The sequence below is a fragment of the Gymnodraco acuticeps genome, unplaced genomic scaffold (assembly GCF_902827175.1).
Source record: "Gymnodraco acuticeps unplaced genomic scaffold, fGymAcu1.1, whole genome shotgun sequence".
NCBI lineage: Eukaryota > Metazoa > Chordata > Actinopteri > Perciformes > Bathydraconidae > Gymnodraco > Gymnodraco acuticeps.
The window spans coordinates 55,304-70,226 of NW_022992041.1; positions in this window are offsets into that span (position 1 = coordinate 55,304).

The window sequence follows — 14,923 nt, forward strand, 5'->3', positions numbered from 1 at the left end:
CGCGTTAATAACGCAATGGAGGACATTTCAAAAGGACAACTAATGGAGTTTGCTTCTTTTTGTGTGCTTGGCACATTTTAAAATAGTCTCGAACATTCGTGCTAAGAAAAAGCAATTTTAGGTATATCCCAATGTCTACTGAGCTGTTTCAACAATTCAATAAATCCTTCTTTTAAGACCTATGCAAATAAAAAATATATGACATTTTGCAGGATCTTACTTTACAATTGCAGTGTTATTAAGTGTCTGAGATTGCACTAAAATGAGCGATGAAAAAGATAATGCAAACAAAATCAATGGGCAAAGGTCGAACAGAACAAATACTAAGAAAATACAGTGAATGTAGCATTTACAATACATACAACCAGGACATCTCACACAGTGAATGTTATATTTGATATATCTATCGATAAGATTCTGTGTGGGAAGCATTTCTTGCTCACTGATGGTGCCTGGATATCAAAACGTGCAAGTGTAATTCAATACCAACACACATTGTAAAAAAAAGGTTGAAAAATAAATGGATTTCAATGGAACAACTGATATGATTTCACATTTGTTTACAGCATGATACTTACAGTTAAAGCCTTTTCATACCTTACTTGCAGCATGATCTCAGCTCCACATTTCTACAGCCTTTTCACACAGCCATTCCTTTCAGATATGTGCCAGTTCAAACATAGGATATAAGGTCAAATACAAAATAATAATGTCCTGGCCTGATTGTATATTCTTCAGTTTCTATTTATTGGAAAGCTTTGTGGAATACCTTCCTACCTTCTTTAATAATTGATTGAATGTATGGAGATTCTTATATTCATCTGTAGAGCCTTCAGACATACATCCAACTGAATATATAAATAAATCCTATTTGTGATCATCTTCTTTCACTGTGCTTCATTTGATCAGCGGAGAAGAGGCAGAGCGCTTGACTTCAAATTCAATGTTGAGTTATTTTCATCATGTCACAATACCTTAGTGGGACGTATTTATCAAACACACAGGAAAAGATGAGGATCCTGGTTGTTTTAAGCTTCATGTCAATCCATCACAGACATACAGGGCCACCGCAAACAAAAAGCCCCACAGACCGTAGCTGTAACAAATGTGCTGTGCTTCAGGAAGGATCAGCAATTCAACAGGAAGATAAACGGGAACTCTGTCCTAACAGTATTCATATAAAACGATTGATTAAAAATACCAACTCCTGAGAAAGAAGACCTGGAGTTCTTATTACTAACAATGCCATGAGCTTGAAGGTAACATATTTACAGAAGACTCAACCCTTTCAGAAAACCATAATGAAGAAATCAATAGAATCTAAAAGGATCTGGGATTCTCATTCAGAAACAAACCACACTGTGCTGTCATGGAAACCATGAAGTGAAATAAGACATTAAATGGACATGTGACTGTGAGAGCAGCCTGTTCATTTTCATTTCTGTGACACAACCAGCCTCTCCTCCGACAAAAAAAGACCATATAGGTCGATTCAGCGCAATATAGATAGAAGAGTTACGACAACGGAAGTCCAAAAATGGTTATCGTCACGTGGTTCATATAGACGAGGATCGTTCCCCGGAAGTTCATGGCGGGCAATGTGAATGCATTGATAACAGGAGATAGAACTACGATTTTTGGTAATTATTAGTGAATAAAGGTTTTGATTAGCAATATTTATACAACAAATCGATATGTGTATGTATTTACATCAATATGTTTTAAAAAATAAAATAGAATTTGCTAATATTAAGTGATAATATTAGGATTAGTGTGAACAACTAGTTTACATGTTAGGCTAACAGTGCCTTGGTTAAAGAGCCTGTTGCTGTTTATTTATAGCTTTGAATTCTTTAAAACCAATATTATCTTCTTAAACTTGTATGGTAGTCAGGAGCATCACTTTCTAATGTTTATTGATATATTTAGAGGGAGGGGATCTAAAGTAATGCTTTAAAATTCAGATTAGATTAATTTCTACCATTTTCTTAAATTCATGGTAGTTTCAGTAATCCCATGGTAATTGAGGACACAAGTTATCTAAATGACTAATGTCATCTTTATGGCTTTCAGAAAGGACAGGAGACCGACAGGTGACTATCGAAGGACTAGCAGCAGCAGCAGCATGATGATGATGTTAAATGTGTTGTTTTAGGAACATCCATTGCAAATAGATGGAATTCAATAAACATTGAATAGAATATCATGCAGTTTGTCTGTGCCTTTTCCTCCGTGTTGTCCTGGTTTGCTGTGCTGCCTCCTAGTCGCCACCATGGTTTGCTGTGCTGCCTGGGGATGCTCAAATCGCTCCGAGAAAGGAGTACGAATGTACGGCTTCCCCACTGACACAGAGAGGAGGAAAAAATGGCTGGCTCAAGTCAGCAGGAGCAATTTCTCGACCAACAGCAAAAAAATATGTGATGTAATTATATACAAACACTGCATTTGCACTTTTTCACAAAACGAAAACCACACCATTGGGAAAGCTTAATGTTTTGTTTAATACAAAAAAACAGGGAAAGGCTTGAAAAACACAGAGTTGAGACTCAGGGTGCAGGGTGAGGGTCTCAGTGCAGGTATTCAGGCTCCATTGAATCCCTCTCTGGTTCTTGTGCTGAAAGAGGGAGTAACAGACAGGAGAAAGGGTTATACACAGGGGTGCACACAACCTTTTTGCCCTGGTTCTCAAAGGAGCACCTGGAGATGTTGATTGGTGCGCATCCTTAAAATGAAATAAACCGGACCTTTTGAGGGGTACTTGACTTTATAAACGGGGGGGGGGGGGGGGGGGGTTGCGCTAGTGAGCACGCTCATGGACTGTTCACCGGAGCTTCGCCGCAGGGTTACTGTGCGGAGTGCATAAAGCAGACCCTTCACACGATAGCGAGGGGGTAGAGCGAGGGATCGACAGATGCCGTCTTGCTCGCGGACGGATTAAAAAAATCAAACCTAAACGGCTTACGAATTATACTTTGGCGGCCGTTAATATACCTGGGTGGCCCGCCCAGGTAAAGTCTATGTGTGGGAAACCCTGCTATCTTACCCGTTCATATGCAACTCGCAAATATCTCTCTCTCTCTCAATGTTGGTGCGCAAATGCGCCTTTTTTCAAATGATCCGGTGCTCCTTTTTTCGCGGCGGGTACGCATGCGCACCAATTATGTGCAGCCCTGGTTATACACACCTATATAGCACACCTATTGGATGGGAAATTGCCTTGGGGAGATAAGGTGTTTACTTATATAAAACAATAGTATTAAACTTACCTTGTGTTTTCACTCTCACTTAAGTCCCTCTCCCTTTGCCATCAATCCAAAATCAGCTGAGCTGCAACATTATACAGACAGGCAGTGCTGGAATTGGGCCGGTACTCACCGGTACGCCGTACCGGCACTTCTGGTTCTGACCCATGGAGTACCGGCACTTCTTGCTCAGTACCGGCATGCTGGCGGTACTCCGGTACTCATTCACCGTGCCAGTACTCAACACTCTCCCGCCGTTCTTATTATACATCCATATATATATATATATATATATATATATATATACAGCCGCCCGGTACTCAGTAGATGCGTCATGAGGTGCCGAACGGACATTCTCATCGCTCTAACCGCTGGAGTTTCACAGCGGCTGTCAGCTGTTTACTCCTGTCATTCAAACAGAACGTGCTGGAGAGGGGGCGGGGCTTAACTTATCCATGTAAATACCGTGGTGGAAACGACTATGTCAAAATTAACCTATTTGACCGTGATTTAATAGTAATACACGTTTCAAAATAATAATAATAATAATAATAATGCCGAAGTAACAACATACTGAAAACTGTTAGTAAAACCATGTTTTAATGCTTTACAATTTACATACCTAGATGCACGTGTGTTGTGTTTATGCAGTGCAACTCCCACCCAGTGGGTGGCTATGTAGAGTGATAGAACAGAGCAGGCACGCCCCCGAGAGAAGGAAAGCAAGTCACGTCACAAATTAGCATTTCTAAAATGTTAGCGTGGATTAATAAAAGTGCAAAAAGACAGCGGTTGTCGCCGGAAGAAACTTCAAATACAGAGAATGCTGTGCCTGTGTTGGAAATTGTGTCTGATGGGGAGCTTTCTTTGGTTGATCCTCCTGCTCCAAGTTCTAGTGCATTAGCATTAGCACTAGCTCCGCCGCCTCCTCCAGAGCCTCTAACGTTAGCTAATGCTGGCGCAACTGCCACCACCAACACCGGGCAAAGCGATGCACCTGACTGCTGGACAACGGACCAGGTGCAATATTTTTGCAAGACCAATGCATGGCTCCTTCTTAAAGATAAGAAGCTAGGATGTCGGATATGCAGAGATGTCAAATCTTTGGGAATACACACTGGACAAGGACTGAAACTGTCAACTGAATGGGGTGAGTGTGCAGTGTCTCATTTCAGTGTTGACAAGGGCAAGCAACAAGCTAGCCTGAGAAAAAAAATCAAATAACATAAAGAATCACAAGCCCATGTAAAAGCTGCTGACATCCTTACATCTGCTTCATGTGAAACTATTCAACATCAAGTGCAGTCTATGCATAAATCTGAATTAGACACCACTATCAGAGTTTTTCGAACGGCATATAAAATTGGCAAACATAGCCGGCCATTCACAGACATGCCAATTGATTTAAATGTACAGAAACTGAATGGGCTGAACGTGGGCAGGGTTTTGCACTCCAATAAAACCTGTGGCGAAATCATCGACCACATAGCTCATGAGCTGAAGAAAAAAATGGCAAAAGACATTACAGAAAACCAAAGAAAACTCTGTGTTTTGGTCGATGAATCTACCACTATTAGTGGTAAAACGGTGCTTGTTGTGTGTCTACGCTCAGCATTAGCTGATGCTGAGCCCGAAACGTTTTTTTGGGAGCTGATCGAGTTGGATGGAACAACGGCTGATGACATCACAAAGGCGTTAATGGAGTGTCTTGGAAGAGATTTTAACGAGGACTTTTTAGGTCAGTGTTTCGTTTCTTTTGCATGTGATGGGGCTTCAGTCATGCTAGGGAAGAGAACAGGCGTTGCTACCCAGTTGTGTAGTAAATTCCCAAGCCTGTTTGTGTGGCACTGCTCCAATCATCGTCTAGAGCTGGCAGTTGGGGATGTGGTCAAGGAGGTCTCAGGGCTCAATCATTTCCAGATCTTTTTTGACAAACTCTATTCCTTGTTCCATGCCTCCCCCAAAAATCAGAGGCAGTTAGCGCAGTGTGCGCAAGCAGTCGGACAGCGTCTCCTGGTGATAGGGCGTGTTTTGTCCATCCGCTGGGTGGCTTCAAGTGAAAGGAGCGTCAGAGCAGTCTGGGAAAACTACCGAGTGCTTCATGATCACTTCACAAATGCTGCAAACGACACGAGCAGGGATTCCAGAGACAGAGCAAAGTACAAGGGCCTGGATGATGTGCTCACATCTGCAACGTTTGTCAGCAATCTGGGACTGATGTACGATGCACTCACAGAGCTCAGCGACCTCTCTCTGCAACTCCAAAAAAGAGAGATGACACTGCCTACAGCAGATAGGCTCTTAACTCGAGAAATACGAGTTTTTGAATCCATGGTCACCATGCCTGGCCCACACATGACTACAGTTCATACAGCTCTAGCTGAGAAGTCCTTCAAGGGTGTTGCCCTGCGTGAGAATGGCAGGCTTGTACAGATTCATGCAGGTCAGTTTTTCCGCAGTATGGTAGAGAATCTGAGACACAGAATGACTTCCACAACCTCCTCTCATGTCAGCACAAGATAAATCCCATTACATGGCCGGGAGGCCCGGGACAATCAGCTAATCCAGGACATGAAAGTTATCCATCCTGGAAGTTGGCCTGAAGAGGAGTTAGACGTACAGTATGGGGACGTAGAGGTGCTACGTTTGTGCGAAGTGCTGAAAGTGGACAGAAGAGAGACTGTTCAGGGCTTTCGCGAATACAAGGAAACCAGGGCATCCCGTACACCTGCTGCCATGGAGCCTCTACTGAAAGCAGTCCGAACCATCGCTGTCTCCACTAGTGAGTGTGAGCGGGCATTCAGCTGCATGAACGATATCCTTACTGCAAAAAGGAATGCTCTCTCTGTCAGCCGACTGTCCAGCCTGGTTTTCATTAAATGTAATGGACCATCACTAGGACAGTTCAATCCGGAACAGTATGTGAGGTCCTGGCTGGCAAAGGGAAGGAGAAGTGCTGATGAAAGAGCCTGTCCAGCTCCAGCCCCTGATACTGATGTCCCCAAGGCCTTCTGGAGCCTTTTCTAACAATGTGAAGTATATTGCAAAGCAGCTCACCCAGTGAGAAGACTTTTGGCATAATGTGCCGATTTGTACAGATCCTGGAGATAGAAGGACTTCAGACCAACCAGGGAGTTATCTGATCAGCTTGGTGTTCAATGTAACTCTTTACCATGGCTCAGACTTTGTTACTTGCAGTTACAGTTTCTCATTTTAGATTGTGCAAATTTTGCATTTGTTTTTACATGTTCTTTGTTCATGCTCTTTATCATTTTTCTGAGTTGGAAAGTTAGATTGCATCATAGTTTACTTTATACATATTTGTATTCTTCAGTGGTGAAGTATATTGCAAAGCAGCTCAGCCATGTGAGAAGACTTTTGGCACTTTTTCGTTTTTCGTTTTCTGAGTTGGAAAGTTAGATTGCATTCAAAATGTACAGAAATACTTAATTTTGTTAAAGCTTTTTATAAAAAATGCTTCTGACCAGAGCTTTGTTTCCTTGTCATTAATGTTGAACACCACCAGAGGGGCTCTCACCTGAAAGGTCTCTGCTTCATGTGTCTTCAGCAGAAGATCTAGACTTTGATTGCTATATTTTCAGTTAATATTGACCTTACTGAGCTTTAGCCATATCCGCTGCCGATCATAAAAAATGTTAAGTACAGTGAACCTTTCTAAAATATACAGTAGTAAAGAGACAAACCCACCAGCATTATAGTAGCCAAATTCTTGTTTGTGGGCTGTATATATAAAATTGACTTGAAAAGGTTGCTGATTTTAGAGTACTGGCACCTTTTTCATTCCAATTCAAGCACTGCAGACAGGTAATAATCAACATAATCACAAGGACACAATATGGCTCTGTTAAAAACACTCACTCTTACACGCACCAAAGTTATATTTATCTAATATTTAACTCCCTCCACCCCCGCATACAATTCCGTTTAGAAGCCCCTCTTCTCTAATTCAACAACGTTGGACGAAATGACATTAAGAGAATGGAATTTACAATTAAAAGCCTGTTCAACGTGTGTTGCTAACTTGATTCGGTATCCTAGCTTAATCTGTTATCTGTAAACGTTCCCTAAATCTACTAATTTAGGGATAATCCACTGACATCCTTTAATACACATGTTAATTTGAATCAGATGTACTGATAATATCCGCAATATAAATCTTTAAACTTCTTCTTACCTTTAAAAGTCCGTCACGAACGGTCTATTATGCTGCAACTCTACAGCTCTGCTAGCCTTGGCGCTAACTTCCGGGGAACGAATGAGAGGCTCCACGATCCGCCATTGCTGTAAAAACGTGGTCCATTGGAGTGAACGGAGATGACGTAACTCTCAGTCTATATGGCGCTGGGTCGATTGTTCAGCAGCTAAATACGACCCAGAGTCACGTTTTAAAGTGTAGCACCTAGCGGTCGTGTAAGAAACAACATGCTCCCGTCGATTGCAAACGTTCCGGAGGGTCGTTTATTCACAAATAACCCTCTCTGGAAAATCCTAAATTGTGGAATAGTTTGGCCATTAAAATGCTTTTTTATTAGATTTCTAGCGAGAAGTGTATATTGTACTTTTATAATCTACGTCCAGTGGATGTGTAGGATCTATAGTTTGATAGATATTACAAAGATGATTTGAGGTCTCGCCAGGATAACGTGTATATGGGGCAGCTTCCATGTAAAGTTAGCGTGGGTGAAAACAGTATTTCCGGTCTCAAAGTTTTCATAATAAAACCGGAAGTATTCGCCACACTGTCAAATGATTACACAGTGATATCTGCATTACTCATCCACTAAAAAACATCAGTTTATCCTGGAATGGAACCACGCCAGACTATCCAAAACTGGACTTGGACGGTCCCCCTCCCCCCAGAACTACACATGCTGGCTATTGTGTGTTTCGCAACATGTTGTGGCATGTCTCTACTGGGACAGCATTAATATATACCCACATGACAGCTAAGGTCAGAAGAGCTTTATTTAACAGCTGGTCTTATGTCTGTGCCGGTGACCCCTCCTGTTGTTAATTGATAAACCTGAAACATGCATTGTATAGGTTCAGAGGCACATTTTGCAAATATGGCAGTAGCCATCGATCATCTTAAGATAAGATAAGATACTTTATTGATCCCAAGTTGGGAAATGTTTTTGTTACAGCAGCTTGTACTACTTTGTTCTATTCCACTACAATTCAGAGGTTAACCTGGTATTTTTACTCCACTACATTTATTTTTGTTACTTTGCAGATTCTGATTAATGATGTGAAATATAAACAACCCTTAAATCAGACTTTAGTTGCACCTGAGTAAAATTCAGCCTTATTAGTTTGTCTGTTTTGCACATCCTCCTGTTCATATCTTTGGACGTCCTGCACTAAACTGTTTTATTGTAGAGATCACTACAGTATCTTCTTGATATGTTCTATTCTATATTTCTATCATTGACCCCTATTTTGTATAGGCTACTCTTAATATTTAAATGTTTTCATCAAATATAAGTTTTTCAACAACTAAATTTAATAACGTGCTTTAACCACTAGGCGGTGTGGGTTAAAAAAACAGTGGTCTAGTTAATAAAGCATAATAATATCAAACATAAACATAACTTTATTGTGAAATTAAAAAAGGACGGTAAAGGAAAATACAGTTTCTGTCTCTCGATTTGAAGCTTATGCATTGTACCATGAATCTGTATAGACCTGTAACAGTCAACTGCATGAGGAGTTGGAAAGGTAGTAGCACATCAGCTGTGCACCGTTATGGTGTAAATACAGACTATCTACTAATTGGATCAAATATAAAAGTCAGCCGAATTAGTGTTGATACTGTATTGTGGGAAAAGAAATGGAAGATGTTGTTTAATTGTTGATATATTTATGATCGACGTCACATATTCAGTTTTGGCGGCATTTCTTCCAGTTTGTCCAGAAGTCTTCTGATCAGGGCTCTATAAATAGAGAACTGCGGCAGATGTGTAATATGTAAGGCAGCCAAACCGTGTATTACAATGCCGTTATGTGATGACTTCCAAAGAGAAAAGTAAGAACACTCGGAAAAAAGTATTATTTAAAAAAAAAAAAAAGTTTTCCGATTTCATATTGAAGAAACACACTCCTCAATGTCAGTTTCGGTACTTTAATGACAAGGATGACGACACCCTGAAACAGAGCAATGCCGCAGGATAAGCTGACAAAGTACTACATACATGCATGTCATGACCAATACACATATATTCAATTACATAGAGTAAAGACACACCAAACAATAGTGGAAACAGTCTTACATGAGTGAGTGGATGAACGTCTCAACTCGATGCGGAGTGAATGAACAACATGTGAACTAAAATGGCCGCTCGGCACTTCCGGGTCAAAGCACGGCATACCCGGACAGCGACAGCAGTGACGCCCTCTAGTGGCCGGCGATAAACTCTTCATCCCCCCCAGACCGGAAAACTATGGGCCGGAATAGATTAACGGTCTAAATCCAGCTGCTGGACTCGGGCTCGTAACGTGCAGGCGGCCTCCTCACGCGGCCTGGCCGAGTAGGCTGGGGCAGCGTCGGCGGCGACTGCGGCACCGGTGCGCCCAGGAAGGCACCCGTAGGAACGGTAGGAACGGTGAGGTCAGAGGACGCTTCCTCACCGGCAGGTGCCGGTGAGGAAGCGCCCATAGCCGAGTCGCGGGGTCCAACAGCCGGCCGCTGAGCAATCCCCTGGGGCGTCGCCCAGCCCGGGTGGATAGGTGGGGGCTGATGGCCCAGAACAGCGGGCGGCGGCAACGGCGCAGCCGGCTGCTCACGGGCGCAGGGTGTGGCCGGCGTATAGGCACGGAGGAAACGCCGGTTGCGCAGTATCAAACGTCCCGAACCGTCAACCCTGACCCGATACTGGTCGTGGTCCGGCGACTCCACCACGACCCCTGACCTGTCCCATTTGTGGGGGCTCGGGCCTTGCTGGTTCTGGAGGAATACCCTTTCGCCGAGTGCCAATGGGCGGAGCCGTCTTGAGTGAGTCCCCAGAGATTCGGTGGTACGGGACATACGGGTCCGAAGGGCGTCCTCCTTCGCCACCCATGCCTCGCGCCATAGCAGGCGGATGTGCGGGTTCGAGAACTTCTCGAGGCGGTTCACGAAGGAGAGCGAGCCACGAAGGGGGCGGCCGAAGATGATCTGCGCTGGCGAGAGGTTGCAGTCGGGGTCAGGCGTGTTTCGCAACTGCAGCATAGCACGCAGGAAGCGGTCCTGATCAAGGCCGCCCGACGGGCCGGTGTTGGACATCAGGAGGCGCTTAGCGGTCTTAACCGCAACTTCCGCCCTCCCATTCGACTGTGGAAAGCTAACGGACGACACACAGTGTTTGACGTGCCATAAGCGGAGGAAGTCCTCAGTGTGGCTCGCCTTGAATTCCGGACCACCGTCGCTCGAGAGCTCCTCCGGTACGCCGAAGGTGGCGAAGAACAAACGGAGGTGTTGGACCAGGCCAGCTGAGCCCGCCAGGGCAGTACCCGCCGTAGAGCTCAGGATCTCTACCCAGCCCGAGAGACGGTCCCCGACAACTAGGTAGTGGCGGCCCCCATAGTCGAAGAAGTCAGCAAACACCGCCTCGAATGGCGTGGACGGGGGTGAGGACGGCATGGAGGGTGTAGCCGCCTGTGACGGAGCATTGCGGTTGCAGTCTGCACACCCGTCCCTGGTGGCCTGAATGTCCTGGGACATCCCGGGCCAGTAAACTATGGCTCGGGCATGCTTCCCCATCGCTGAGGTCCCCTGGTGAGCGGCATAGAGATGCCGAAGGACTCTCCCACGGAGGGATGGGGGGACCACGACGCGGTCCCGATAGAGCAGGACCCCGTCCTGTGCGTAGACGGACTCACAGACCGATGACAGACTCGCCAGGGCAGGGTCATTTACGTCAATCCCACCCTCCTGCTCGATGAGTTGGAGGAGGTGGCCGAGGCATCCGTCAGCCGCTGTTTCCCGTGCGAGGAGGGGCCAAGAGACGGCTCCGAGCTCCCGTGCGTCGTCGCGGATGGAGGCCATGAGCGCTGACTCCACGGCATCAGGCCCGCTCGGCAGCCCCAATGAGAGGCCGTTCGCTGAGCCCGAGGGGAAAGGATGCCTCGACGTGGCATCAGCGGCATAGTTGCTCTTGTCAGGCAGATGCACAATGTCAAAGCGCCATGGGAGGGTGCGCTGCTTGAGTCTAAACAGACACGAGTTTGTTATCTCATCCAGCGTACGGTCGCCAACGATCTTCACCAACGGCTTATGGTCGGTGACCACGACGAGGTTGTCTGACCCCTGCGTGAAGTACCGCGTCTGTTCCAGACCCCAGGCCACAGCTAGGGCCTCTCCCTCGACGGCCGCATAGCGCTGCTCCGCAGGGGACAGGAAACACGAACCCGCGAGGGTGATCCTCCATCCACCTGGACAGCAGTCCGGTATGCCCGAGGCACAGTGACAATGTTGCTGGAGCAGGAAGTAGCCAATGTCACGCATGGACCAGTCAGGGCGGAGGCAGGTACGCTTCTGCATGTCGTAGATCTCCACGCCCTCGCGGAAGGCCTCCATTATGGCTTGCTTGGACGCCTGGAAGGCCTCCTCCAGAACGGGGGACCATAGGAACACACAGTGTGGGCTGAGGAACGGCTTAAATGGAGCCATCGTGTCACGCAACTGGGCATAGTTGGCCACCTGGTTGACAAGGCCGAACCAACTCCTGATGTCCGTCGTGGAGCCAGGGGTGGGGAAGTCCCGGATGGCGTCCAAGTATTTCGGGAGCAGTTCGATGGTAGATTCCGACACCCTGAAGCCAGCGAAATCGACGCACCTCTCCGCGAACTGAAACTTGTCTGAGTTCAACACGATTCCCGACCGGCCGACACGCGTCAGGATGTCGATGGTCCTCCACCAGTGTTGCTCCAGGTTGGTGTCATAGTGGATGGTGTCATCCACGCAACGTTCCTTGCGTTCATAGTCCGAGAGGACGGCATCAAACCGACGGTTGTAGCCATCCCCTGATGACAGGAAGCCCTGTGGTGCCCTGGTGTAGCGCCAACGGCCGATGGGTGTGATGAAGGTAGTAAGGTGGCGATCCGACTGACGCAGGGGGACACTGTGGTAGCCGTTCCAGGCGTCCGTGACGGTCTTCCAGGTGCCCTTCGGGACGCGGCGTGCAAGGTGGAACGGGGACTCAGTGGCGAAGGTCTCACGTTGGCAGAACTTGTTAAGGGGGGAGAGGTCCACGGTCCTGCGTGGGGAACCATCATGCTTCCGAGTGACTACCATACGATGGCACCACGTCACTGGCTCGCCGTATGGCACACGTTCAATGCCCCAAGGGCTTCGTCCCGCAGGAGGTCATCGTGGACCCTCCGCTGCCAGTGTAGAGGCACTGTAGCCACGGTGTGACATGCCCTAGGCGTAGCTGCGGGGTCCACGTGCATCTCGATAGGTGGCCCCTCCATGCATGGTAGTGCTCGATGGGGGCAAGTATTGAACGTCGACGAGGCATATCTCCCGAGTAGCCAATCTTTCATCCTGTTATTGTTCTCTGGCTTACAAGGGAACGGCAGTGCTACGGGGCACGCCGGGGGGACCGTGCGCTGAGGACATGTGCACTGGGCGTTCCCGAGAGGTACATGGCCCAGACCGAGCTGCTCACATATACCATGGAACGGCAGGATGTGACACGCCCCCTGCTGCAGGTTGTCGAGAGCCTAGCGAAGAACGCTCCCTCGATGGTTATGGGGGAGCGGTTGGCGGCCGAAAGGCTGAGGCTGACGGGTCGCAGGTCGTCCCGCGAGAAACCGCAGGCCAGGAACTCCTCCAGCGACCAAAGGTCCGACTGCGCGCCAGTGTCCGCGAGGGCAGATATCCGAGCTCCATCGGCCGAGCCCCGGTTGCCGGTGCCATCCCTCAGCCCGACTGGCATGTCCATCGAGATGGTGATTAATGCTCGGGGGTGGTCTCTCAGCCTGGCCCGTCTCCATTCGCCCTTGGAGAAGATGTGGTGCTCGAGTCTGATAGGTGCTTGCCTGTTGACACATCCGTGCGACGTAGGGGCGCGGTGTCGGCGATGGCTCCTGTGACGTCGGCCAGGGCGGGCCCCAGCTTGCACCGTTGAGATCTGGGAGACCGGCTCTGACCCCATGGCGGCCTGTTGACTGTCGGACGACGGCTGTTGACGCCTCTGTCGTCGGCGGGCCCTGTAGCAGCCGATGCACACCTGGTGAGGCTTAGGATTACACCCGCGAGGCCCCTCCGTGAAGACGTTAAAGACGCTCTTACATTCTGGGCACGAGGCACGTTTCGCCCCGTCCGCAGGGCTCGGGCGGGGCTCGTCTGTGGAGTCGTCTTCAGGCGCCGGAATGACGACATGGCTGATAGGGAGGACGACGGGAGAGCGTTACGGGCCATCTCTCTGTTCTCGACGAGTGCAATTACGTCATTAACTGGCTTAACCAGGACGTCAGGTGTCCCCAGCGTCTCGCGGCGTATATCCGAGTCATAAATGCCATTGAGCAGAACATCACGGATGATGTGGTCGGTATAGTCCACGTCCTTACCACACTCGCATACCGCATTATATGCACATGTCTCCGCTTAACCCCGCACTCTGGCAGCGAATGCACGGAATGTCTCATCGTGTTCCTGGCGGAACTGAAGTAGCTCGGTGCGCAGGACGCATGTAGCGACTGGGATGACAGCTAGGGAACGCATGACGGTGATTATGTGTGGCAAGGGTCCGGAAGCGGCGTCGGGGGCGGCTTTCAACAGGCTGTCTCCAAGTACAGGCCCAGCGCATTGAAACAGCTGGAAGGGGGCCTGGGCATCCCCTATGCCTGAGTCGGCGCGGAATACGTCCCAACGGCGGATGAACACGTTCCATTCCTCTATCGACACGCCCACATCAACTTTGGGCCGATCGAGTCTCGGGCCGTGAGGGGCTGGGGCCTGGGCTGGCGCGGCCATGACAGGCGCTGCGTGCTGGTGGCTAAATCCATGAATCGTCAATATAATAATGACGAGTGCTTCAGACAAGTCTTCGGATTCGAACTCGCAGCCGGGGACGGGGCATCCAACAACGACCATGGTGTCGTCATGAAGAAACACACTCCTCAATGTCAGTTTCGGTACTTTAATGACAAGGATGACGACACCCTGAAACAGAGCAATGCCGCAGGATAAGCTGACAAAGTACTACATACATGCATGTCATGACCAATACACATATATTCAATTACATAGAGTAAAGACACACCAAACAATAGTGGAAACAGTCTTACATGAGTGAGTGGATGAACGTCTCAACTCGATGCGGAGTGAATGAACAACATGTGAACTAAAATGGCCGCTCGGCACTTCCGGGTCAAAGCACGGCATACCCGGACAGCAGTGACGCTGCCCCCTAGTGGCCGGCGATGAACTCTTCACATATCACATAAACACCATATCCCGACGTGCATTGCGGCGTGATTTTAGCCTATCAAAACCTCTGAAAAAAGAAATGTGTCTCCCAGAATCGAAAGAGAAAAACCTATGGGAAAACACAAAAGCATTGTACACAATTTAAACCAATTAATGTTGTATAATTAACAAGGATAAACTGATGTTTTTTTGTGGATGAGTACTGCAGATATCACTGTTAAATCATTTGATCATTGGTTTTATTATG